Below are 16260 nucleotides of genomic sequence, written 5' to 3'. Positions count from 1 at the left end.
AGAGAGCAACAGGTAGAAACAAATTGTTTATCAAATATCAAATGAGTCGTGTGCATGGTTTGGCTCAAATTCATTTCAACCAGTGAAGTCAAGCTTCTGTCCATTGGTCAGTCATAGAGTCTTGATTCTCATTGATTTCTTTCAAGACAGCATGTATGAACCTTTTTCAAGATTTTGTTCTCAGTTTGTGGATTGAATCCAGCAGCTTAACTGGCTGAATAGAAAGTTAATTGACCCTTGACGCTGTGCCATGCTTCCAGGTTCAGCTCACCCTGACATCACTGTCTCCTGATTTCCCTCTAGATTAAGATGAAGCTCTGCCTCTTTTTTTTAAACCAGGAGCTTTAGTGACTCAATAATAAGAGCTCTGTTTACACTCCTATGTTACAATGTTACAATTTACAGTGTTACAATGTTACAATTTACAGTGTTACAATGTTACAAGGTTAAAAATCCACTTAGCAGACACTTTTATCCAAAGAGACGTACATCTGAGCTTTATACAACACAAGCAATGATCTAGTCAGAAGACAACAACATGAGGAAGTGCCATGAGGCCAAGCTTGAGTCTGAATGGACCCAGGTGTCACCAGGCAGCACAGAGTGCAGAGGATTTATTCATCATTCATGTCCCTCATTCATCATCATTCATGCTATTAACATTCATGTATCTATCATCCCTTTTTCATCCTTTCATCATTCATGCTCATCAAGTGTGAAGGTGTTGGTTAAAGAGCTGCAGGGTCTGGAGTCTCTTCTTAAAGATAGAGAGCTAGGCCATGTTCAGACTAGGAGGCCACATATGATTTGTGAACTTTAGTGACCTATTAATGACTTTATCCAGATTGGTTTTATGAGTCTGGAAGCTCCAAGTCTGATTTGTGTCACTTGTCCCAAACCACATATGGAGGTAGTTTCAAATCTGCTTCAAATGTGCTTTTGACTGATGTGTCTTCAGTGCGGATGCGCAGATCCACCAAATCTGATTTGAACGTCACTCGCAACTCGTCATCAAATGCTTCTGCGCAGGAAAACCACATCACCAACATACGTATTTACTGACGCCCACGTCGTTACCATAACAACCCATGCAGATAGGCTGATTTGTGGCAGTGCGGTCACACTCCCAAATCAGATTTGGGAAACCAATCAAGATAATGATGATTAATGACTTTATCACCAAATTGGATTTGCCTGTAATGTGAGTGGCCTCGTGCAGGCAGGAATGATAGGGAGAGCTGGGTGTCTTCAGCATAACAGTGATATGAGAAGAGGTAGGACCTCAACCAGCAGAGGGCAGATCCTGAGATACCAAGCTCAGTGAGTGTGGAGAGGAGGATTAGGTGGCTAACTGTGTCTGACAGATCTAGCAGCAATAGAGCCGAGGACTGACCAGCAGCTCTAGCCAAACGCAGTGACTCCATTACTTACCATTACCATGTAAAGAGATCTGAGCTGGTAGAAGCTCATCTTCTGCACGATGGCTTCTTCATATAACTCAACTTCTACACGCTGTTTAATCATAAATATCCAGATAGCTTCTTGTTACAATACCAATTGAAGACAGTGGATTACTTCATCTGTTAGAACAATTGGAATATGAGTTTACACACAACAAACCTAATGAGTGCCTAGTAAACCTTAAGAGACATTTGCAATAACACAACTCATTTCTCACCATTAAACTTAAACGTTGCTGTTCATTTGAACTAGCGGCTGTATATCCTAAACCTAACCTTCCTTTTAACTCTGCTCTTAACTCATTGAGTGCCAAGGACGGACATGTTCGTCATTTCAAATAGTAACGTAGAGTGCCAAGGACGGACATGTTCGTCAATTGCGTTTTTTGACGGTGGGGCGTCGATCAAAGCCTTCTGCCTCTGATGTACAAATATTATAGCTATTGGATGTGTCTAACCTATTTTACAGAACCCTTAGGTGGCGACAGTGCTCTCCACATAACAGAAAGGCAAGGAAAAAACAAAGAAGAAGTCGTTATGGAAACGGAAATCGCATCGCATCCGTATGCATCGATATGCTGAAGCACGTTACTGCAGCTGTGCCTGCAGCAGCCAATCTGCTCCCACAATTGAGCCGGACAGCACATCCGCACATCCACACCGTGGAGTTGTTATTATTCTCAACTGGAAGCATCGTTGCCGGTGACAAACACACGCGGAACGCTGTAAAAAAGCAGGATGTCGATGTCCCTTCACTGTGCGCACAGCAAACTCAGCAGAGAGCCACCACAGACAGGAGGAGGAGTGTGCAGTTGAGGCGAGGCGAGGCGGGGCGGGGCGGGGCGGCGGGGGGGGGGGGCACGCAGAGCAGCGCGCAACACCCAGACAGACCCAGGCAGCAGGACAGGATTGACAAACGCAAGCCAGAATATCCGATGCCCACCAGCAGCAAATCAAGACCAGCAAGAAGCTGCAACCAGCAGCGCACGCAGGGGCCAGCGCTGCTGGTTGTAGCTAAAAAATATTATTCTGCCAAACAGAATTCCCTGGCCTTCACTGTTTTATTGAAGGAAATTATTTTTGAGGTGTGACTACATTAGAAAAGATTAGCTTCAGAGTCAGTGATGTGCTTGAAATGTTTAATTTCACAAAAGGCCAATTATCTCAGCTTCTAGAAAAAAATTGCTGTTTTTGGATGAATCAAGCTATCTTCTCCGGCTCATAACTAAAGAACGGAAAATGGGATCAATAAACTTTTTTTTGCAGATGATAGAATAGAGTCTCATCGTTCTTTGTGCGTGTTCAGTGTTTACATAGTAATATCACACAATATTCTGTGGGCCTCGAGAAATCACTGAAAACGCTCTGAAACTCTGGCACTGGGAGCATCCGTTCTCCAAAAGTGGCTGGCACTCAATGAGTTAATGTTGTCACTCTGTAACCATGGTAATCCTTGGCTATCAATGGTAAGCCATGGTAATTGTTGGTAAACATATTGGTAATGAATGGTAACCCTTGGTAACGTTTGGTGAACCATGGTAACCTTTGGTAACACTTGTCCCTCTGTGTCTCTTGCTCCTTCCTTCCTGTCCCGCTAACTCAATCAAAAAACACCAAACCGTTCCAAAATGCGGCTTCCTGTGGTGGTGGCCATCTTTGTTGTGGGTTTTGTCTGACTCTCTGCCCGCCTGACTGACCTACTGATTGGCTGACTGGCTCGCTGTGTGGTTGGTTGGTTGGTTGTCTGGCTGGTTGATTGGTATCCCAGAGGGCGGCGATGTCTCTCCTGTCTGCCTGCCGTCCAACACCTGCCAGTGTTGTTGTTGTTGTTTCATTCATGAATGTCTTTTTTTTTACATTTTTACTTTTTATCCACCTTATTGTTGAAGCCCGGCTGTCAAATGATTATGGGTGCAAGGTCCAGTCTAGAACGTGACTGATGCAGCTGGGTAATGTAGCCTACTTGGCCGAGGGTCTGCCTGCGGGCGGCGCTCGTGCTCGGCGCATTTCCTCATCAAACTCTGTGAAAAAAAGTTGCTTGTCACAAAGAAATAACAGTCGTTTGACGACTTATTTGAGGGAATGTAATAATGTTATCTATCAAGATGTTTCCAATCTCTATCATCTCTATATGACACATCAAGTGGTCCGGACCATGGTCAGTGTGTCTGTACACTGACCATGCATTAAGACAAGAAGGAACACTGACGGACCACGTGACAGACCACACTGACCACCTGACCGACCACACACTAAGTGATTCGGACCATGGTCAGAGCGTCTGACACTGACCATGCACTGACCATGCATTAATATAGCCTAACCACTATGCCCACTATAGTTTTTGAGATATTAAAGGAACACTCTGCCCATTTTCAACCAGCTTTGTATCATTAGAACATCAATAGTATATCAGAAAACTGTAAACGGTTTTGAAGTCTGTCATTAAATTTGACAGTTATTGAGTGTTAAAGTGTGGACCAGTGACATCACTGGTCCCAGTGACATCACTGGTCCACACTAACTCAAATTAATAACTCATTAACTCAAATCAACTCTCAATAACTGTCAAACTAGATGAATGATGAATAGTTTGACAGTTATTGAGAGTTGATTTGAGTTAATGAGTAATTAATTTGAGTTAGTGTGGACCAGTGATGTCACTGGTCCACACTTTAACACTCAATAACTGTCAAATTAAATGACAGACTTCAAAACCGTTTACAGTTTTCTGATATACTACTGATGTTCTAATGATACAAAGCTGGTTGAAAATGGGCGGAGTGTTCCTAACGTTTGTTTGGCACAACTCATACTATTAACTGCCGTGGGGTTCCGCATTTCTGGGTGGCAAGTGACGTCATGCTGATTCGTCCTATACTATGAATCGACCATATAATTGTCATTTAATTTTTTTTACACTTGCCAAAATGTTGTTATTAGTGTAGAAAGCATTTCAACAAATAACACACCGTCTCCTTTGTAGGTCTATTTTCATTCAAACATTAAACTAGAGGTTCATCTTAGTGTTCTTATGTTCATTATGTTGGACATAGTTCAATTTCTACTTCAATTTTTATGGTAAAAAAAAATAACTTTATCATGCTTTTACTTTGAAGGCAAAATCACTAAACCGGAAGTGCAATTCCTGCTGAAGCAAAACAATCCTGCTCATTTGACGCTAGTCTCTCTCTCTCTCGCGCGCGCTCTGTCTCTCGCTCTGTCTCTCGCTCTCGATCTCTCTCTCTACTAACTTTATCATGCTTTTACTTTGAAGCTTTTACTCATTTGACGCTAGTCTCTCAATTCAATTCAATTCAATTCAATTCAATTCAATTCAAAAGGCTTTATTGGCATGGAGAACATAAGTTTACATTGCCAAAGCAAGTGTGCAACAAAACAAAAAGTAACACAATTTATAACCGAAAGGTTAGCACAAAACTATAATAGTAACAATAATAACAATAATATAAACTATAATGTTAGCCTGTTATAATAGAGAGATATGTAAACATTTCGGTCTTGCAAACAAATATGTACATAGGCTAGGTGACAAAAGTTTAAAAGTTTAAAAATAGGATAAAAGGAGTTGAAGATATCTGTACAGTAGCCTAGGCTATGTTAACCTGACGCTGCCAGATGGACGGTTTAGCTCCACATTTCACTAAACGTCGAGAGAATCTCTTTTGATCTCGCGAGGTTATTCATCTTGCAAGCATTAAGGTTAAGGCTATAGTGTCTGATGTACAAGATGTGCAGAGGGCGGACCCTAAGCTTGTGGTGACCTTTTGTGTTCAGAGATGCAGACTTTCAGCTCTCTTATGGGTTTTAACCACATAACAGAGACCACATTACAGAGACCACATAACAGACCACATAACAGAGACCACATGGGCATTTCAAAAGATAGACAACAAATTAGCTTTTACAAGAAATCATAATCTTGATTAAAACAAAAAAACAAAAACAAAATCCCAGTGTGGATCATCGAAAAAAATAAAATATGTCTATTCATACTTAATAAATATATTTATATATATAGCTATATTTAAGAACTATATTTGGTAACGCTTTAGAATACAGCCCGCAAATAAGCATGTAGTTAGAGTATAACAACGGGGTTTAGGGCTGTAGTTATAGTCTAACTACGGGGTTTAAGGAGTGAATTATAAGATCTGTACTTATAGTCTAACTACGGGGTTTAAGGAGTGTAGTTAGAGTATAACAACAGGGTTTAAGGAGTGTAGTTAGAGTATAACAACGGGGTTTAAGGAGTGTAGTTAGAGTATAACAACGGGGTTTAAGGAGTGTAGTTAGAGTATAACAACGGGGTTTAAGGAGTGTAGTTATAGTATAACAACGGGGTTTAAGGAGTGTAGTTAGAGTATAACAACGGGGTTTAAGGAGTGTAGTTAGAGTATAACAACGGGGTTTAAGGAGTGTAGTTAGTCTATAACTACACTCCTTAAACCCCGTTGTTATACTCCAACTACACTCCTTAAACCCCGTTGTTATACTCCAACTACACTCCTTAAACCCCGTTGTTATACTCCAACTACACTCCTTAAACCCCGTTGTTATACTCCAACTACACTCCTTAAACCCCGTTGTTATACTCCAACTACACTCCTTAAACCCCGTTGTTATACTCTAACTACACTCCTTAAACCCCGTTGTTATACTCCAACTACACTCCTTAAACCCCGTTGTTATACTCTAACTAGACTCCTTAAACCCCGTTGTTATACTCTAACTACACTCCTTAAACCCCGTTGTTATACTCCAACTACACTCCTTAAACCCCGTTGTTATACTCTAACTACACTCCTTAAACCCCGTTGTTATACTCTAACTACACTCCTTAAACCCCGTTGTTATACCATAACTACACTCCTTAAACCCCGTTGTTATACTCTAACTACACTCCTTAAACCCCGTTGTTATACTCTAACTACACTCCTTAAACCCGTTGTTATACTCTAACTACACTCCTTAAACCCCGTTGTTATACTCTAACTACACTCCTTAAACCCCATTGTTAGACTATAACTACACTCCTTAAACCCGTTGTTATACTCTAACTACACTCCTTAAACCCGTTGTTATACTCTAACTACACTCCTTAAACCCCGTTGTTATACTCTAACTACACTCCTTAAACCCCGTTGTTATACTCTAACTACACTCCTTAAACCCCGTTGTTATACTCTAACTACACTCCTTAAACCCCATTGTTATACTCTAACTAGACTCCTTAAACCCTGTTGTTATACTCTAACTACACTCCTTAAACCCTGTTGTTATACTCTAACTACACTCCTTAAACCCCGTTGTTATACTCCAACTACACTCCTTAAACCCCGTTGTTATACTCCAACTACACTCCTTAAACCCCGTTGTTATACTCCAACTACACTCCTTAAACCCCGTTGTTATACTCCAACTACACTCCTTAAACCCCGTTGTTATACTCCAACTACACTCCTTAAACCCCGTTGTTATACTCTAACTACACTCCTTAAACCCCGTTGTTATACTCCAACTACACTCCTTAAACCCCGTTGTTATACTCTAACTAGACTCCTTAAACCCCGTTGTTATACTCTAACTACACTCCTTAAACCCCGTTGTTATACTCCAACTACACTCCTTAAACCCCGTTGTTATACTCTAACTACACTCCTTAAACCCCGTTGTTATACTCTAACTACACTCCTTAAACCCCGTTGTTATACCATAACTACACTCCTTAAACCCCGTTGTTATACTCTAACTACACTCCTTAAACCCCGTTGTTATACTCTAACTACACTCCTTAAACCCGTTGTTATACTCTAACTACACTCCTTAAACCCCGTTGTTATACTCTAACTACACTCCTTAAACCCCATTGTTAGACTATAACTACACTCCTTAAACCCGTTGTTATACTCTAACTACACTCCTTAAACCCGTTGTTATACTCTAACTACACTCCTTAAACCCCGTTGTTATACTCTAACTACACTCCTTAAACCCCGTTGTTATACTCTAACTACACTCCTTAAACCCCGTTGTTATACTCTAACTACACTCCTTAAACCCCATTGTTATACTCTAACTAGACTCCTTAAACCCTGTTGTTATACTCTAACTACACTCCTTAAACCCTGTTGTTATACTCTAACTACACTCCTTAAACCCCGTTGTTATACTCTAACTACACTCCTTAAACCCCGTTGTTATACTCTAACTAGACTCCTTAAACCCCGTTGTTATACTCTAACTACACTCCTTAAACCCCGTAGTTAGACTATAACTACACTCCTTAAACCCCATAGTTACCCTGTAAGTACAGTGTGGTACCCCGTAATTAGCCTATAAGTACAAACATTTGTCCCCTGCTTCATAATACAGCCCGCGACCCCGTAGTTAGACTATAAATACAGATCTTGTTACCCTCTAGTTAAAGTATTTTTTCACTCCTTAAACCCCGTAGTTAGACTATAACTACACTCCTTAAACCCTGTTGTTATACTATAACTACACTCCTTAAACCCCGTTGTTATACTCTAACTACACTCCTTAAACCCCTTTGTTATACTCCAACTACACTCCTTAAACCCCGTTGTTATACTCTAACTACACTCTTTAAACCCCGTTGTTATACTATAACTACACTCCTTAAACCCTGTAGTTAGACTATAAGTACAGATCTTATAATTCACTCCTTAAACCCTGTAGTTAGACTATAACTACAGCCCTAAACCCCGTTGTTATACTCTAACTACATGCTTATTTGCGGGCTGTATTCTAAAGCGTTACCCTATATTTAATATATCTCAGTGGTGTGGATGTAGAAAAATACTCACCTCTGATCATAGCATTACAGTGAACACAATTAGATCAAGCAAAATTACCATTAGGTAAGTTAGACAGAAAATGTGAAGGGCGTGTCTAGCAGTCAGCTTTGACTAGCATGTCCCTTAACTTATAGTTCCCCGCTCGTTTGTGAGCAAAAATAGGGGGCTTCTCAAAGACATGACATACTTGAGGGTCACTTCAAAATGTGCCAAAAACACTCTTTTTAAAGACTAAACCTAGTTTTCTATTGGACCTTTGCACATGCACACGCACGCACGCGCACGCACACACGCACGCACGCACACACACACACACACACACACACACACACACACACACACACACACACACACACACACACACACACATTATAGGATTGCTCCGTCTCACAAAATTGTATGGAAGTCCGTTCATAAGTTTTATGGATAGCCTATCTTGCTGACAATTTTCAGCCAAATTCCCCCCCCTTTTTTTAAAGAGATATTCGCACATCCAATTCCCTCTGGTGCAGCAGGTTGGAAAGTATCAGTTGAGTCTTGAAGGAAGAAGATCCTGCACACTGCTCTTGCTCAGCATCACTTTTTTATTAAACAGACACAACGTTTCGTCCACTGGACCTTTGTCAAGTGTTTGACAGCATTTCTGCCACAATGATGTTAAAAAGACCATAATGCTCCACCCTTTACACCACCTCCATCCATGTGTTCACAGGTGGAGCACAATCAGTCTCTTGTGGGAGTGTCTCTCAATCTAGACAGGAAGCATTTGTCACCTTGAAGAGACCCAAGACTAATTGAAATAAGTGCAACATCACAACAAATACACATCATTATGCCGACAGTAATTGACATATACTATATTTACACAAGTATTTACAAAATGGGCACAACAGATGAATGAAGATATCGGCCTAGTTGCAGCTTTCATAAATCATTCAAAAGTGTGCCACATTTATCTTGAATGCTGCAACCAACCAAGATATGGTACACCTGAAAACTCCTTAGAGCAGGACATGCCATCTCATCATTCAGTCCTTTAGGGGATAATGTTTGCAAGTTATAAATCCAGAACAATTCTCTTCTGTTCAGAATAGCATCAATGTGACCACCTCTCTCAGGCAGAGTCACTTTCTCAATGCCTTGGAATCTGAATGATGTGATGTCATGTTTAAAGTCATTGAAATGTACTGCTAAGGGGTCATCTATATCATTCCTCCTTATGGAGTTCTTGTGTTCACTAATTCTTTGTTTTAACTGACGTGATGTTTTACCCACATAGGCTAGCCCACACGGACATGTGATCAAATAAACAACATGGCAAGTGGAACATGTGATGACATCATGGATAGGATACTTTTTCCCAGTATGAGGATGAGAGAAGTAGTAACTTTTAACCATATTATTACATTGAGCACAACGTCTGCATTTATAACACCCATTTGGAAGAGGTACTTTGAACAAGGTCTGTGTGCTCTTTTTTATTGATTGTAAATTAGCATGCACAAGGCTATCTCTCAGATTGCGTCCTCTTCGATAGACTATTAATGGTGGTTCTTTAAAATCCATGGGTAATGCTGCATCTGATGCTATCTGATGATGTTTTTAACAATATAGCTCAGTTTCTGACAGTTGGGGTAGGTTGTGCTAAACATGATTGAGTATTTGTTTTTAATTGGAGATTTTTTTTCATTTCTTGGTTTCCGTAAAGTTTGATAGGCTTTCTCCACACAGTCACCTGGATTCCCCCCTAGCAAAAACCTTTGTTTAATTTCTACTGATTTTTCAATGAAATCCTCTGTAGTATGGCATATTCGTCTAAGTCTGAAGAACGGACTTTTTGGTACCTCGTTTTAGGGGTGTGGGATGATAGCTGTTTGCCAGCAGTAAGCTGTTGTGATCGGTGTCTTTTCAGTATAGAGTAATCATGCTCAAGTGTTGGATCATTCTGGGTGATTTCTTCAGCTGAATCAGCATCTGGGCACGCTTCCTGTTTTTACCAACTTTTGCTGAGGCCAGTGTCTTCAGTTCTCCCTGTGGTTGGTTGCTACAGGGGAAGTCTCACTTCTGAAAATAATTTAGTCAAATGCGGAAGAATGACTGTTGTGATCATAGTTTCTCTGTGATCTCTCTAGCTACAGTCATGGGACTCTGGACAAATTGGACAAAATCAGAAATATTCTGATTTTGGTTTGAGAATCACTGGCCTATAGGGGACCTCTCTCTCTCTCTTCTCTCTCTCTCTCTCTCTCTCTCTCTCTCTCTCTCTCTCTCTCTCTCTAAATAATGACATATAGGCCTACATTAAGTAGGCCTATAAATAACCAAACCTGAACATGTGTCCTTATACTTTTGTGGTAATTCAATAGCAGACACAATTTGATTTTGATTTGAGGCAAGTTATAATTCAAAACCAGAGAGATCATCATCCTACAATGTGTTGCATGTAAAACCTGCATCAGTGCAGATGGATTCATCAACAGTGAAGACCAGGCGCGGACTGCATAATCGGGCACGTCGGGCAAATGCCCGGTGGCCTGGCCTGGCCTGGCCTGGCCTGCAATTTTTTTTGTTTTTGTTTTTTTGTGTGCCCGCAGTCATGCCACTCACTGAAGAGCAGGCCAGGCGCCGCCTACTGGTTTACTAGTGGTTTTATTACTTTATTCAGGGTTAAAGTGGGTGCATCTCATTGCAAAAATTGGACTCGGCCCAAATTGGGCTTCAAACGGCCCAAATTGGGCTTCAAACGGCCCAAATCTGGCTTCAAACGGCCCAAATTGGGCTTCAAATAGCCCAAATCTGGCTTCAAACGACCCAAATTGGGCTTCAAATGGCCCAAATCTGGCTTTAAACGGCCCAAATTGGGCTTCAAACGGACCAAATTGGGCTTCAAACGGCCCAAATTTCACGTCGGCCCGTATCGGCCTGGCCTGCTTGGTATCTAATGCCTGGCCTGAATTATGATCCCAGTCCGCCCCTGGTGAAGACCCTAACCTGGTCTTTTATATCTGTGCTTCTGTGGTGATATAATAGTGATATGACCATCTAGAGTGTTTTCCAGCCTAGCTAAACTGGAGCTTTACAGATTGCGAGCGGCTCGCTGTACCCAGTGTGAACAACCTGATCCACTAACATGGGTGCTGGGTCCACACACACAGACACGCACACAGGCCCGCTCCAACCCATTACGCAGAGTACGCAGACTGCGTAGGGCATCACGTGCTCTTAAGGGCACGCCCCTCCACAACCAGGTGCCCTCGCTCTGCAATCTAGCGTAGCTGGAGCAGCTGCTGTTATTTGGTCAGATGGTACGTGTACGCTGCAATGGGCATCAAAAGGCAGCAGGAGTCGGGGGCGGAAAAAAGAAAACAGAAGAAACTGCGGGCTCACTGTCAGGCATCGATTGCAGGTAGGTGAATTCTGGAAAATTCGCTTAAACCATGCTAGATGTTAGCCATTACATTAGCGTTAGCCAAGTTAGCCAGGCCAGCTATGTTAACAGACAACTTGCTAGCTAACATGCTGATAGCATTGCTGCTGCCTGACCGAGCAAAACCCCGACCGCGGGGGGCGGGGGTCGGTTGAATAGTTGCATTTTAATTTCAAAGGTCTGTGTGCAACCCGAGCCTACGTTAACTGTCTGTGATTAGTTTAGGGGGGAGGGACGGCTTTTACATGCGCCATGTTGCCATGTTGTGATGTGTGTGTGTGTGTGTGTGTGTGTGTGTGTGTGGGGGGGGGGGCAGCTGGCTGGCTAGAAAAACATTTAACTCTGCATGCATAGCTAATTCATTTCCCCTGTATTTAAAAATTAATTCAGGCTCAATGCTGAAATTTGTGAGAGGAGCAGGAAGTACACCAGAACACGAGGAAGCAGATCCTCCTGAGCAATCATCAACCAGCACCAGCAGTTCAGGTATGTGTTTAGTTTAGTTTAGTTTATTAAAGGATCCCCATTAGAAGGACATGACTGCACCTCTAATCTTCCTGGGGTCCTGTGTGTCCTCTGGGTGTCTTGAAAAATATTCAACTCGCATGCATGTACTAATTCATTTCCCCTGTATTTCAAACTTAATGCAGGGTCAATGCTGAAATATGTCCACCGAGGAGCAGGAAGTACACCAAAACACGAGGAAGAAGAGCCTCCTGTACGATCTTCAACCAGCATTTCAGGTGTGTGTGTTGATTTGAGCTAGTTGTGGAGTGATGTCATGAATGGCATCACTGGGGGAGTGATGTCATGAATGACACCACTGGTCCACAACTTCCCTCAAATCAACTCTATAACTGTCAAACTAAATGAATGACTCATTCATCATTTTATTATCAGTGAAACTTCATGAGAAAGAAGCTGATAAAGCTCACAGGCTCTAGCATCTGCCTGCTTACTTGCATGTACAGTTTAACAATCGCTTGTTTGCTGACATGTACAGTAATTCTAACAATTGTTTGTTTGCCACATGTAATGTAATGTGAGATACACTAGTATCGTTCATTAATGATTTTGCAGTCTTTCGTTTGACAGTTATTGAAAGTTTTGCAGTCATTCAGTTAGTTTGACAGTTACTTAGAGTTGGTTTGAGTTAAGTTGTGGAGTGGCCGTCCACAGCTTAACTCAAATCAACTCAATAACTGTCAAACTAGATGAATGACTGCAAGACTGTTTACAGTTTTCTGATGCTACAACTGACTGTGCATTAAATATTCAATGCTGCAGTACCACAATTTGTGATGTGCAATTTACTAACTGCAACTTATTGCACCTTACCAGTATGTCCTTTTATTATTAGGGTTAGGTGTGTATCCCATGTGTGTAACATGTTAAAAAGGCCTTGTTTCTCACATTAAACAACTGTGTGGAACTTGAAGCCTGCCTCTGCCTCCACCTTCTTCTCCTGCTCGCCATCCTAACACTATCATTCTGCATTCATACTGCTGTATATAGTATAGCTTTATGTACCTTACATGTGTTGTCACTTCATATTTGATAGTACTTCATATTTGATAGGGGGGGGGCACCACAGAACAATTACGCTTAGGGCACCCAAATGGCCAGGATCGGCCCTGCACGCACACACCCACGTACACACGCACGCACACACGCAAGCGCGCCACGCATGCACGCATACACACACGCACATGCACGCACACACACACACCACACACACACCTTCCCCTGCAGTTATCCACCCGGTATTTGTGAAACAAAATCACTGAAGTGAAAGTTCTGCCACAAAACTATATTGTTATGTAAAAAAAATGAAGGATCCAACTGCGCTTCAGCTGTAGGAACTGGCAGGTCCGGTGCATCACAGGAGGGATGCATAAATACTTAAAGGAATAAGTCTGGAGCAGCTCGGATCAATTGATGCCTTTTATTTAAGGTGCATAACATTAGACAACGTTTCGACGTACATACGTCTTCATCAGGTCTAACAGAATAACAGGCAAGGAGAGCATTTAACAGGTAGGAAAAAGGGGCAGAGCTTGCAATTAGCCAATGGCTTAGTCCTGCCTATTATTCAAATAGCCTCAAACAGAGCCTTTACAATCAGCAATTATACAGTGAGCATAGTGAGGAGGCAAAAATAAAAGCCTGGAGTAAGGTTAAAATGTACAGTGCATTATAGGAGGGGAGGAGAAATAGGCTATAAAAACAAGGTACAGCAGTTTATTAATGAAAAGCCCAAACAGGCCTAATATAAGATTACAATGTACAGTGCATTATAGGTGGGGGGAAGGAGGTAAGAGGAGGGGGGGAGGGCTATAAAAACAGAATACAACAATATCAAAACCCAGGTAAAGGCCTAATAGAGGATGTACAGTGCATTATAGGGGGGAGGGGAGGAAGGGGATTAGGCTATAAAAACAAAGTACAACAATAAAGGAGTAAAAACAAGACCAAGAAACTTAAGGCAGCCGATAAATTAAAGGAGACCGTCTAAAGGAAGGGGGAGAGGGAGAGTTCTTCATTGAGGCCTGCAGGCTCCAGTGTCTCCAGTGTGTGAATCGAAAAAGCTTCTCTGCATAAGAGTTTTTTAATAATGTTACCACCCCTAGGAGACATTGACACTTTTTCAATTCCACAGAACCTGAGGGTTGCTGGGGAGCCATGGTTGGCTTGACTATAATGTCTGGCCATAGCGTTGTCCATGTTTTTAGTGTGTATTGCAGTTTTGTGTTCTGAGATTCTGATTTTAAGAGGTCTCTTTCTTTGGCCTATGTACGCCAAAGAGCATGGACAAATAAGTAGATAAATAACATGGGTGCTGTTGCAGTTTATGAATGAGCGTATGCCAAATTTTTTACCATTGTGGGGGTGGGTGAAAGTTTTAGAATTTGCAGAGTTGGAGCACTGGGCGCAGTTGCCACATCTGAAGAAGCCCTGGGGGGGTTTGGAGGGGACCCAGGTGGAGGGAGAAGGAGGGATCATGTCCAAGTGGACTAGACGGTCTCTTAGGCTGCGGGAACGTCTAAAAGCAAAGAGAGGAGGATTAATACAAAATTCAGCAAGACGTGGATCACTTTTTAAAATATGCCAGTGTTTCAAAATGGTGTGCTTAATTCTGCCTGCTGCTGGAGTGTACTGAGTAGAAAAACAAAGACGAGCAGGTGATTGTTTGGATATTTTACTGAGTAAAGATGTTCTATCAGTGTTAAGTGCTCTTTGGTATGCTTTATCTAAGTCAGCACTGATGTAACCTCTTTCCAGAAAGCGAGTAGTTAGCTCTGTGGCTTTTGAGTTGAAATTAGGAAGTGAGCTGCAGTTTCTTCTGAGGCGCAAAAATTGACCTACCGGGATATTGCGGATAAGGTGATGGGAATGGTTGCTGTCTGCTCTAAGCAGAGTATTCCTGCTGAGGGGTTTTCGATATATAGTGGTTTCCAGCATACCATCGTCTCCCTTGTAAATGGAGAGGTCTAAGAAGTTGATCTGGTTGATGTCAAACTCCAGAGTAAAAGAAAGGTAATTGGTGGTTGAATTAACATATTGAAGGAAAGCATTAAGCGCTTCAACAGTACCTTTCCAGATTAGTAAAACATCATCAATATATCTACGCCATAAAGAGATCTTTGAGTGAAAGATGTTATTAAGTGGGTTGAAGATAAATGTTTCTTCCCAACGACCCATGACCAAACAGGCATAGGAGGGAGCAAAGGCGCTACCCATGGCTGTACCTTGGGTTTGGAGGTAATAGTTACCTGTATATTTAAAAAAGTTATTAGATCAAATTATTTCAGCTATATCCACTAAAAAGGCAGAAGGAGGTAAGACACCAGCTGGACGTTTGTCTAAATAATAGGTCAGAGCCTCAAGACCCACTTTGTGGGGGATACATGTATACAAGCTTTGTACGTCAAGTGAGGCTAAAATATCACCATGTTCACATTTTACATTTTTAATGATATTCAGGACATCAGCAGTATCACCAAGGTAAGATGGCAGCTCATGGACATATTTTCTCAAAAAGTAGTCAACATATTTTGACAGTGGCTCAGTAAGGCTGCCAATGGAAGATACAATGGGATGAAGAGGAGGGTCAACACTACATTTGTGGACTTTGGGTACCACCATAAAACTTTTTATGGTGGTACCCAAAGTCCACAAATGGTGCCAAAGCAAGAGTGCAACAAAACAAAAAGTAACACAATTATAACCGAAGTAGCACAAAACTATAATAGTAACGATAATAACAATAATATAAACTATAATGTTAGCCTGTTATAATACAGAGATATGTAAACATTTCGGTCTTGCAAACAAATATGTACATAGGCTAGGTGACAAAGTTTAAAAGTTTAAAAATAGGATAAAAGGAGTTGAAGATATCTGTACAGTAGGCTATGTGTCTATGTACAAGATGTGCAGAGGGCGGACCCTAAGCTTAAGAGTGGTTGTGTCCCATTTATCCTTTTCCTGTCACAACAGCTCACAAACCTTGCTGCTGTGTTAGCACACT

The sequence above is a fragment of the Poromitra crassiceps genome, assembly GCF_964638095.1.
Source record: "Poromitra crassiceps genome assembly, chromosome: 20".
In the NCBI taxonomy this organism is placed as follows: Eukaryota; Metazoa; Chordata; class Actinopteri; order Beryciformes; family Melamphaidae; genus Poromitra; species Poromitra crassiceps.
This window is presented reverse-complemented; position numbering follows the sequence as displayed.